Source organism: Pseudophryne corroboree, chromosome 5 (assembly GCF_028390025.1).
Source record: "Pseudophryne corroboree isolate aPseCor3 chromosome 5, aPseCor3.hap2, whole genome shotgun sequence".
NCBI lineage: Eukaryota > Metazoa > Chordata > Amphibia > Anura > Myobatrachidae > Pseudophryne > Pseudophryne corroboree.
Window position 1 is genome coordinate 158,158,799 of NC_086448.1, and position 12,051 is coordinate 158,170,849.

A 12,051-nucleotide genomic window follows, 5' to 3' on the forward strand; every position below is an offset into this window, starting at 1 on the left:
GTTTCGGGAAGGTTGAGAGGCAGGACTGTTGTCACGGTACCTGAGCACAGAGAACTACAAGACCAGAGGCGGTTGTCGCACCAAATTTCTTTTTCCTTTTTATTATTTTCTCCATCTCCCATTACCCTCCTTTCCCCCCTTCCTTGCTCCTTTTTCTCTCCCCCTTAGCGAGATGGACTTACCCCAAGAGACTGCATTCCGGGTTTTCCTGTTGACCCTGTTGTTGACCAGAGCAGTCTGTTTCGGTGAGAGTACCAGAGAGGTCGAGAAAGGATCTGGAATGGGTTCTGATGGCAAGGACGGATTTGTACAATTCCAAGAACAACCACATTCACCGAGCAAAGGCGAGTATCAGAAAACGATCTGGTAGTCAAGAAACTAGGAGACACTGTGAAGGGTTATTGGCTGAGGAAAATTGTGTTTGTAGAAACTGTGAAAACATAGTTGAGGACGGGTGCATCCAGAGATGCCAGTCCAGCCTTAATATCAACATGGACCGTCATCCATTGAGTGATTATCACTCATTAGTGGGTAAGGTTTTAAACCAAACAGAATGCTGGGTGTGCTCACAAGTACCTCAAGGTCAGAGCAAGTCAGGACTAGTACCGTATCCATTAACAATAGATGAGGTACTTGAATTAAGGGGTGGAAGACCGGTGGACAAGAAATTTAATATTTCTAGGTCCCCTAGTTTGAAGCTCCACCAATATCATGTGGATAGATCCTTAGTATGTTTCAACATTTCCAATTCCCGAAAGCCGGGAAATTGGGAAGTGACATGGAATAACCAAACCATGGCATTTTCACACAGAGCCGACAGAATGCCCGTAGACTCAGAACTTATACGCCAAATAGCCGACGGTGGAAAGTATTTTCGGTACAGGTATACTCTAGGAAGTAGGACCATGCGGGTTGGAGAAGTATCACCAGGGTACTGTGCGCATATCATACAGCCTGATACGTGTACTGAGCAGATGAGAGAGTTAGGGATAGGATTTTTCACTCGGAAGGTTTGCAATATGGTAATGTCATATTCTGTCCCATATGTTCTCCCCGATGATGCATATTTCATATGCGGGAGGAAGGCGTATAAGTGGCTTGCCCCAAACTCAGGGGGATTGTGTTACATTGGAAGAGTGTTGCCAGAAGTTATGACCATAACCCATAATAAGATGAAAGACGTTCACCGCAATGCTCAAGCTCCTTACACTCACACTCACTATGAACACATTGGTAAGAGACACCTTATAGATAGGACAGAGCACGCAGCCTCTGATTTGATCCACGAATCCACCGGGATTCAATTCCTGCTCGCGTTAGATATCACCCGTACCGCCAGAGGAATTATAAATTATAGGTATATTCATGCGCTAGCGAACCTGATAGATAATATCACCGAGATGTATGAGGACACCTTCAGGTATACAGGGAGGGAGTTGCAAGCTTACAAAACGGAACTGATCCAGCACAGGATGGTTCTAAATTATATAACAGCAGTGACAGGCGGGTACTGTGTCACCTTAGCAACTCAGTATGGTGTGAAGTGCTGCACGTACATTACAAACAGCACTGATGACCCAACCGAGGTCATAGATCAAAAGATGGACGATATCTTGCAATTGAAATGGGAGTTCCGAAGGAGACACAACCTTACCCTTACTGCTGTGAGTAATGAACTGACCGGCTGGGTCTCATGGTTGAACCCACGCAATTGGTTCTCAGGTTTAGGAGAATGGGCTCAAAATGTTATCGTGAGTGTAGGAAAGTTTCTCCTTTGTATCCTGGGAGTTGTCAAAATGATTGGTTTGATATTTAGATGTGTTCGAATTTTAATGCGGCGCAAGCGCAGTACCAAAGTGATGAGTATGAGGAGCGGGGGCATTGGTACACAAACCAATTTAATTTATGACCCATCAATCGAGACAATGTTGTGATAAGACGTGATTCCACGGTCCGTTTCTTTCACCCGTTTCTCCTTTGTTTTCCCTCAAGGAAAAATACATCCATTCGGAAAAGACCTTTGATGAACAATACCCATTCGGAAAATACCTTTGATGAACAATACCCATTCGGAAAAGACTTTGATGGACACTCAAAAGACTTTGATTAACACTTTCAGCAAAGATACACCCATCCGGACAAGACTTTAATCAATATCCAAGAACGATTGCACAAATGTTATGTGAATGTATTTGTGATACGTGTCTTATCTTCATCTCTACAACCTTCAGGTAGTGACACACATAGTCGACAGGTGATATATATACATATATTAGCATTCACATGTGTTTCCCCCTCCATGTATCAACTAAATGTGCACCCCATTTGTTGGAACAAGAAGCCGAAAAGAGCTCGGTAGTGTTTGTTGGCCCACTTACAGACCCTTAATACGGGATAAGAAGGATTTAATGTATACTTCGCAATACCTTGAAGCTTATCTAGAACATGTACGGCACGATGATACATGCCCCTCAGACATGAATTTCATACATACATGCTTTTACTATCCCACTAGGTCATACATTTCCCGCCTACTCCTCTCCTCCTACCATCCAATTATTTTATAGATATTGTATTGTATATATATTTTTCTGTTTAATGTTTAGATAGTGGCAGTTATTGTTGACTGCCAAAGGGTGGACTGTCAAAGTCGAAAAATATTGTAATGTATATGCCTTGTACTAACCCCATGCACATGCCCGCTGCGCGTGCACTCAGTCTGCCGTGCGTGCGCATATCCGCAATTTGCGTAACGGAGCTTTTCACGGTCATGCGCCTTAGCGCGTGGTATGCGCATTTACGGTAGAGTTTGTGAGCGCATAGAGGGTTATTAGAACATTACATATTTAACCCAAATAGTGTACATTTTAGATATAGTTCCCCTAGACCATGTCAGCGAGTATTAATAGTTCAAACAGTTCCTGGACAGAGAGATTCGCCTTTGCATGATAGGAAGGGTCAGATAAAGGTTGGAAGGTGATGTCTAGTATCCAGCTGTAGGGTATTTTGAGGGTAACATTCCGGTGTTGGTTAGAGAAAGATTGCTTGTTCCTGCGTATAGTTATGTACAAAAATAGAATATGAACATTAACTGTAATTACTGTATATTATGTATGCGGCGGGAATCCAGAGGATACCACCCACAAGAGCAGTTGGGGAAAGATATCGCCCACCTATTCAAATCCACCTATGACCTCTTCTGTAATATAAAGACACATCCCTTTGTCCAATGGACAATGAGATTACAGTGACCATTGTATTGTGTATGCATGTTGTGTATAAAAAGCCCATTGTTGCCTGGCCGGTCAGAAGACTCTGAACGCTATCTGTATGACCAGCGGAGGACCGACTCGGGTTGCGCTTGCGAACATTCTCACGTATGTACATTCTCTGTAGCCATTATTCTTTTTAGATTTACTTGTTAGCCTGTAGTGTATGATTTGTACTGTTTACCTTTTGGAATTAATCCACTGTGGCCTTAGAACCCTGTGGTTGCAACTACAAATCAGTGTTGTGTTTTCACTTTCCTGCAAGGGCTTTAGAGTGTATTTATCTGAATAAGGTGTATAGGTATTGGTAAGGTGTACGTACTGCGGGTACTTTGTACCGTCAGCGCTACTTAAGGTTTAAGGTATATCATCGTTGCAGTACTTTGCTGCTAAGGGTTTAAAGTGTAAGCATATCATTACATTGTATCATTAACAAGGTTTAAAGGTTATCAAGTGTGTGTGCGCTCGCTGTGTGTACTCTGTACACTCAGCACGGCGTGTGTACGCCAAGTGCGTACCTCGTGCAGGACTCTGTACGCCAATAGCGTACAAAGTGCGTAGCACGTGTATTCCGCCTAGCGGCCATAGCTGCTCCACGATAATAGTGTATTTAGAGGTATAGCTTTGCGGTCTAAGATAATATCGACATTATCATTACCAACACCAAGGGAGAGCTACAGTAAAGTTCATAAAGATTACTAATTAGGAATAATGGATCAAATGTATTAAGCCTGAACAAGAGATAAAGTGGACACGGATAAAGGAGTCTATTCGTGAAAAGAGTGGAGAAGTGAGCCTGTGGAGAAGTTGCCCGTGGCAACCAATCAGCTGCTCCGTACAATTGTATAATATGCAAATTATGAATGTCACTTCAATGCTGATTGGTTGCCACGGGCAACTTCTGCACTTGCTCACTTCTCCACCCTTTTCACTGCTTCATGAATAGACTCCAAAGAGTAAAAAATGAACAGCCAATCAGCTTCCTAACTGCCATGTAACAGGCGGTGTTTGAAAAATGACAGTTGGGAGATGATTGGCTGGTCATTTATCACTCTTTGGGGCAGATGTATTAAGCCTGGAAAAGTGATAAAGCGGACGGTGATAACGCACCAGCCAATCAGCTCCTGTCATTTTTCAAACCCGTAATGATTGGCTGGTATGTTATCACCTTCAACTTATCACTTCTCCAGGCTTAATACATTTGCCCCCTTATCCTTCTCCACTTTATCTCTTGTTAAAGCTTAATACATTTGGGCCTTTGTTTGGTCTGTTGGCTATTTTTGAGAGAGACATTTTACTATTTGTTGCACCCGCACTTTTTTCTTCACTTCTGTTGCTGCTGTATATTGGTAATATTTAGTGGGGGTTTTTTAAATTAAATCTGTATTTATTGGAACAGACAATACAGCACAGCAACACACTGTCACAAACACAGGTGGGGAAAACTTAAGGCAGAAACATGAAATAGAGGTTAGAGGGAAAAAAAAACATGCACAGGCACCAAAAAGTACATATCATATTAAGAACCAATTTGTATAGTGATGGTAGAACTTAAAGGGGGTATTCAATTGTTTGAAAAGCCAGATGGGTGTCTGTTTTTTCCTATCTATTAGATAGGAAAAAACAGACACCCAACCAACTTTTCTAACAATTGAATTCCAGCCAAAGAGTCAGTTACATTGAAACAGGGTCATGGAAGGGGAAAAATAGGATTTTGGTTACCTACCGGTAAATCCTTTTCTCGTAGTCTGTCGAGGATGCTGGGGTCCACATTAGTACCATGGGGTATAGATGGGTCCCTGAGGAGCCGTTGGCAATTTAAGAGTTTGAGAATGTGGGCTGGCTCCTCCCTCTATGCCCCTCCTACCAGACTCAGTCTAGAAACTGTGCCCGAGGAGATGGACATCTTCGAGAGAAGGATTTAACAGATAGTGGCGAGATTCACACCAGCTCACACATACAAGGCACATCAAGCTAACTTATACCCCTTTCACACCGCAGCTATAACCCGGTAAATTGCCGTTTTTTAAGCCTTCCAAAACGGTTCTAGTTGCGGTGTGAAAGGGCCACTTTGAATTTACTGGTTACAGATTACTGGTATTTTAAAACAGTTAAAAAGCAGGGTCCTACACGGTTCAGACCCGTTTTATTGTGCAATGTGAAAGGCTCAGAAACGGTATTTCTAAACCACAGAAGGTGATAGGCTGTCTCCATGCGTGATGTCACCAGGCAGAAGCAGGAAATAAACTGGAGGAAACACATGAGAGTGAAGAAGCATTTTATTATACAGAATACAGTTTAAAATGGCAAATTGGAGTGATGAGGAGGTTATGGAGCTGCTTAGGATGAGAGGGGATGAAGAATTTGCTAGACAAATCACTGGGACAGTGAAGGATGCAGTAATCTACAAAAACATGGTAAAGATGCTTGAAGCTGCTGGGTTCCATCGTACGACTAGCCAAATTATTAATTATTATTAATAATGTGTGGGCCAGAAAAGTCCATTTAAAATGACAACCACTGTTTTCTATGGGAGAAACGTGTTCAGTGTGAAAGGTACCAAAACTGTAATGAAACGGTAATATACCAGTTACAACATGCGATGTAAAGGGGGTTTAACTGCTCAGACCCGTTTTAAGAACAGTTTAAAGAACCGTTTCAAAAGCAGGGTTTGCGATGTGAAAGCAGCATTAGCTTGAAACTCAGCTACCGCTGAAACATTACTTACCAAGTAACAATGCAGTACTCAACTAAAATGAAGTTGTACTGAACCAAACAATGATAGCAGGAAAACGAAGCGCTGGGCGGTCGCCTAGCATCCTCTACGGACTACGAGAAAAGGATTTACCGGTAGGTAACCAAAATCCTATTTTCTCTTACATTCTAGAGGATGCTGGGGTCCACATTAGTACCATGGGGATGTACCAAAGCTCCCAGAACGGGAGGAAGAGCGCGGAAGCTCCTGCAGAACTGACTGACTGAACTTCAGATCATCAGAGGCCAAAGTATCGAACCTGTAGAACTTTGTAAATGTGTTAGACTCAAACCAAGTAGCCGCCCTGCAAAGTTGTAACACCGAGACACCCCGGGCAGCCGCCCAGGAAGACCCCACCTTACGAGTAGAGTGGGCCTTAACAGACGTAGGACACGGCAATCCTGCCGTAGAATACGCATGCTGGATAGTGAACCTGATCCAGCGAGAGATCGTCTGCTTAGAAGCAGGACACCCAATAACAGAGAGTCCGATTTTCTGTGACGAGCAGTCCTCTTCACATAGATTTTCAGAACCCTTACAACATTCAAGGACTTTGAAGAAATTGAGGAGTCAGTAGCCACTGGCACCACAATAGGTTGGTTGATATGAAATGCCGACACAACCTTCGGAAGAAACTGCTGACGTGTCTATCTTCGTGGAAGATCAAGTATGGGCTTTTACAAGACAAAGCCCCCAACTCCGACACACGTCTAGCAGAAGCTAAAGCCAACAAAGTGACTGCCTTCCACGTAATAAATTTGACCTCAACCCCCTGTCGAGGCTCGAACCAGTCCGATTGGAGGAACTGCAACACCACGTTAAGGTCCCAAGGCGTCGTAGGCGGAACAAAGGGAGGTTGGATGTGCAGAACTCCATTCAAAAAGAGTCTGAACCTCAGGGAGGGCAGCCAATTGTTTCTGGAAGAAAATGGATAGGGCCGAAATCTGGACCTTCACAGATCCCAACTTCAGGCCCATATCCACACCAGTTTGTAGGAAGAGGAGAAAACCGTCCCAGTTGAAACTCCACCGCAGGAAATTTCTTGGACTCACACCAAGATACCTATTTTTTTCAAATTCGATGGTAATGTTTAGACATTACTCCTTTCCTAGCCTGTACAAGGGTATGAATAACCTTGTTTGGAATGCCCTTCCGAGCTAGTATCAGGCGTTCAACCTCCATGCCGTCAAACGTAGCCATGGTAAGTCTTGATAGGTGAACGGCCCCTGCTGCAGCAGGTCCTCCTGAAGAGGAATTAGGCCTCAGCTCATCTTGTAGTAGATCCAGAAGATCTGCGTACCAAGCCCTTCTTGGCCAGTCAGGAGCAATGAGGATCGCTTGAACCCTTGTTCTCCTTATGAGCTTTAGAACTCTTGGGATGAGAGGAAGTGGAGGAAACACGTACACCGACTGGAACACCCACGGAGTCACTAGGGTGTCCACCACCACTGCTTGCGGGTCCCTCGACCTGGAACAATACTGCCGAAGCTTCTTGTTGAGACGAGAGGCCATCATGTCGACCTGGGGTACGCCCCAAAGATCTGTTACCTCCTTGAACACCTCCGGATGGAGACTCCACTCCCCTGGATGGAGATCTGGAGATCTTGTCTGCTGAGGAAGTCCGCTTCCCAGTTGTCTACTCCCGGAATGAAGATTACTGACAGCGCCAACGCGTGCTTTTCTGCCCAGAGGATGATTCTTGTTACCTCTGCCATTGCAGCTCTGCTCTTCACATTGTCCGACTGCACTTGAATGGCCCGATTTCTCAGAAGATGGGCCACTTGGAGAATACTGTTGTAAACGGTTCTTAGTTCCAGAATGTTTATCGGCAGGCCGGCTTCCAGACTTGACCACCTTCCTTGGAAGGTTACCCCTTGAGTGACTGCGCCCCAGCCCTGGAGACTTGCATCCGTGGTTAGAAGGATCCAGTCCTGAATCCCGAACCTGCGGTCCTCCAGAAGGTGAGGTAATTGCAGCCACCAGAGGAGTGAAATCCTGGCCTTTGGCGACAGACGTATTCTCTGGTGCATGTGTAGATGGGATCCAGACTACTTGCCCAGGAGATCCAGTTGGAAGGACCGAGCGTGAAACCTCCCGTACTGCAGAGCCTCGTAAGAGGCCACCATCTTCCCCAGAAGGCGAATACACTGATGAACAGACACCGGGGCTGGCTTCAGGACATCTCGGACCATCGTTTGAATCACCAACGCCTTTTCCTCTGGGAGAAACACCCTCTGCACCTCCGTGTCGAGGATCATTCCCAGAAAGGACAACTTCCTGGTTGGTTCCAAATGTGATTTTGGAAGATTCAGAATCCAACCATGTTCCCTGAGAAGCTGGGTCGTGAGTGTTATGGACTGTAACAGCTTCTCCTTGGACGATGCCTTTATCAGCAGATCGTCCAGATACGGAATTATGTTCACCCCATGTCTGTAGAGGAGAATAATTTCTGCCATCACCTTGGTGAATACCCTCGGTGCTGTGGAGAGCACGAATGGGAGGGCCTGGAACTGAAAGTGACAGTCCAACAAAGCGAATCAAAGATAAGCTTCATGCAGCAGCCAAATCGGAATGTGGATGTACGCATCCTTGATATCCAGGGATACTAGGAATTTGCCCTCCTCCAGACCTGATATTACTGCCCTTAGAGACTCCATTTTGAACTTGAACTCCCTCAGAAAGGGGTTAGTGATTTTAAGTTCAGAATGGGCCTGACCGAACCATCCGGTTTCGGTACCACGAAAAGGTTTGAATAGTAACCTTTGCTTTGCATATGAGGTGGTACTGGCACAATAACTTGTGCCTCCACCAACTTCTGGACGGCTTCTTGCAGGACAGTCCTGTCTGCCAGCAGAGCTGGCAAGCCTGATCTGAAAAATCAGTGAGGAAGGAGATTTCGAAATTCCAGCCTGTTCCCCTGGGACACGAGATCTTGCACCCAGGGGTCCAGGCTGGAGGACACCCAGACATGACTGAAATGTCTGAGTCTCGCTCCCACCGACCTCACCTCCGGGGCGTGCAGTCCACCATCATGCGGAGGACTTTGGTGTACCTGAAGCAGGTTTCTGTTCCTGGGAACCTGCAGCCGCAGGTTTCTTGGACTTGGGCCGACCTCCCTGAAAGAAGGTGTTGGACGGCTTGGCCTTTCAGGGCTTGGTAGACCGAAAGGGCTGTGATGTAACTGAAGAAAAGGGTTTCTTCGGAGCAGGTGTAGCTGAGGGAAGAAAGGGTGACTTACCAGCCGTAGCCGTGGAGATCCACGCATCTAACGCTTCCCCAAAGAGAGCCTGACCTGTGTAGGGTAGGGTCTCCACACTTCTCCTGGATTCCGCGTTGGCAGACCACTTGCGCAACCACAGTCCTCGACGAGCTGATACGGACATGGAAGAAATTCCCACACCCATGGAACCCAGGTCTTTCATGGATTCTACCAGAAATCCTGCCGAATCCTGAATGTTACGAAAAACAATTCAACATCACATTTCTCCATAGTATCCAAGTCCTCAAGTAACGTGCCTGACCACTTTACTATAGCTTTGGCAATCAAAGCACTGGCAATAGTGGGACGTAGTATTGCCCCAGTAGCCGTGTACATGGATTTGAGCGTATTATCAATTTTACGATCAGTCGGCTCTTTCAAGGCGGTAGATCCTGGAACAGGTAAAACCACCTTTTTTGAGAGTCTGGACACGGACGCGTCAACAATAGGTGGGTTTTCCCCATTTTTCCTATCCTCTACCGGGAAAGGAAACGCTACCAGAACCCTTTTAGGGATCTGGAATTTTTTATCCGGGTTTTCCCAAGCCTTATCAAATATAGCATTTAATTCCTTTGACGCAGGGAAGGTTAGCGAGGCTTTCTTATTTTCAGTCTCAACCTGCTCAGGTGTTGTATCAGCAATATTCAACACATCACTAATAGCCTCTATCATCAACTGCACCCCTTTAGCAAGAGATGCTGCACCCCGCAACACATCCCCGTCACCATCTGCAGTATCAGAATCGGTATCATCCTGCATGATCTGTGCAAGAGCACGTTTATGTGAATATACAGCGGGGAGCCCTGATGTACCAGAACTGGGCCAGACTGCCATAGGAGTTCTGTAAAGCCTGAGTTGCAGATTCATTTTGTGCAACCCTATTTGACATCTGAGAAATCATAGATTTGATAGAGGATAACCACTCAGGCTCCCTTGCTGGTATCTGTGCAAACCAGTGCAATCCTGATTACATGGAATGGGATCATCCTGGGAGGACAAATCCTCTGCAGCATATGACACGGAGTCCCTGGACATTGCTTAATGGAGACCACAGACACTCCACACACACACACACACACACACACACACACACACACACACACGGGAGGACAGACAGAGTTTCACCCCCAAGAATGGCAAGAGAGACGCAGAGATTGGAGCTAACCCACACACAGCGCTTTTAATATAAAGGGAGACCCCCTATCAGCGCTGACTGTGCACCTTAATAGGTACACAGTCGTTTTGCAGCCTCGCCCCCCTTCTACAACCCCCTGGTACCGTGAGAGATAGCTGGAGTTGCTTTGGAGGGACTTGCTATTCACCGACAGCGTTGTGCAGGCAGGAAAACTGCGCTGAACGCTGCTTGGTCCGCTCTGAGAAGCTCCGCCCCCAAAATGGCGCTGTCTTCCCGCTCTTCATAGGATTATACTGGCCTGAGGATTTATGCTGGCTGAGATCCGGGGACCCCAACAGGCTGTGTGACCAGTGTAGAGTGTAGGCACTGGCTCAGGGAGCCCCTCACAGCGCCGCACTATGTACCGCTGAGCCTCCAGAGCGCAGTTAATACTGCGCTCCTACCCCGATGCCGCCATCTTCACACCAGCCCCCCGCTTGCTAGGGGGGACTGTGACTCACTCGCCACTGATATTCAGCTCAGTAAGGGGGTGTCAACATGCTGCTGGGGTGAGCGATCCCCTGTGGCAGGGAACGATCCAACCCCTCAGGAGCCCAGTGTCCTGTCAGCGTAGATAGTGGCTCAGACCCTGCAGGGCGAACACTACTTTCCCCCCCTTAGTCCCACGAAGTAGGGAGGCTGTTGCCAGCAGCCTCCCTGTAAAATAATAAACTCAAAAATAAACTTTACTAGGAAAACTCTGGAGCGCTCCCCTAGCTGTGACCGGCTCCTCCGGGCACATTTTCTAAACTGAGTCTGGTAGGAGGGGCATAGAGGGAGGAGCCAGCCCACACTCTCAAACTCTTAAGTGCCAATGGCTCCTGGTGGACCCGTCTATACCCCATGGTACTAATGTGGACCCCAGCATCCTCTAGGACGTAAGAGAAAAGAAGCATACATCGCGCTGTGCTGAGCGGGAGGAGAGATGTGTGCTGAGCGGTCTGTGATAGATCGCTCAGCACACATCTCCCCGTGTGTACCCCCCCCTGTAGTCACTCTAATCACATTAGTTAGGGGGTGCATTAATCCCTAGGTTACAAATTAGAATAGACAACCACAATAAGAAGACAAGTGGATCATGAAAAAATAAATATCAATAAAACTCTTTGAGAAGGTGCATACACACGGTGAGATATTGACTATCTTCGATTTTGACTTTGCGATTTCCCTTGAACTCCCCGGAGCCCAGAACCACCGATTTTGACTATATTTACTTGCGATTTTGACCAAGTGCCAATTTTGACTATACTATGTACTAAATTGTACACAATATAGTCAAAATTTCCTTGCCTGCACAGTCTGTTTTTTCTTTCGATACATCGGTATCACAAGCTGTGTACACACGGTGTGATTTGCACTAACTTTCCTCACAATTTTGACAATATAGTGAAAACAGAAGACCTATAAAAATATCAAATGTTTCAAAACAAATGCAAATAACTGGATATCAGAAAAACATGACTACACACATTGCTGTTCAACAAAACTCAACACACGTTTCCAGAAACACTTTGGAATACTATAATTAAATGACGCTAGTGATTACTCAACTGATCAGAAAACAAGAATCCTACTACAGAGGACAGCAAATACT

General features: G+C 45.9%; 1 protein-coding gene across 2 annotated transcripts in view; it reads right to left on the bottom strand.

Annotated features, from left to right (window-relative positions):
- EXOG (exo/endonuclease G) overlaps window positions 1-12,051 on the bottom strand; it is a 79,212-nt gene that overhangs the window by 9,888 nt on the left and 57,273 nt on the right. The window lies entirely within an intron of this gene.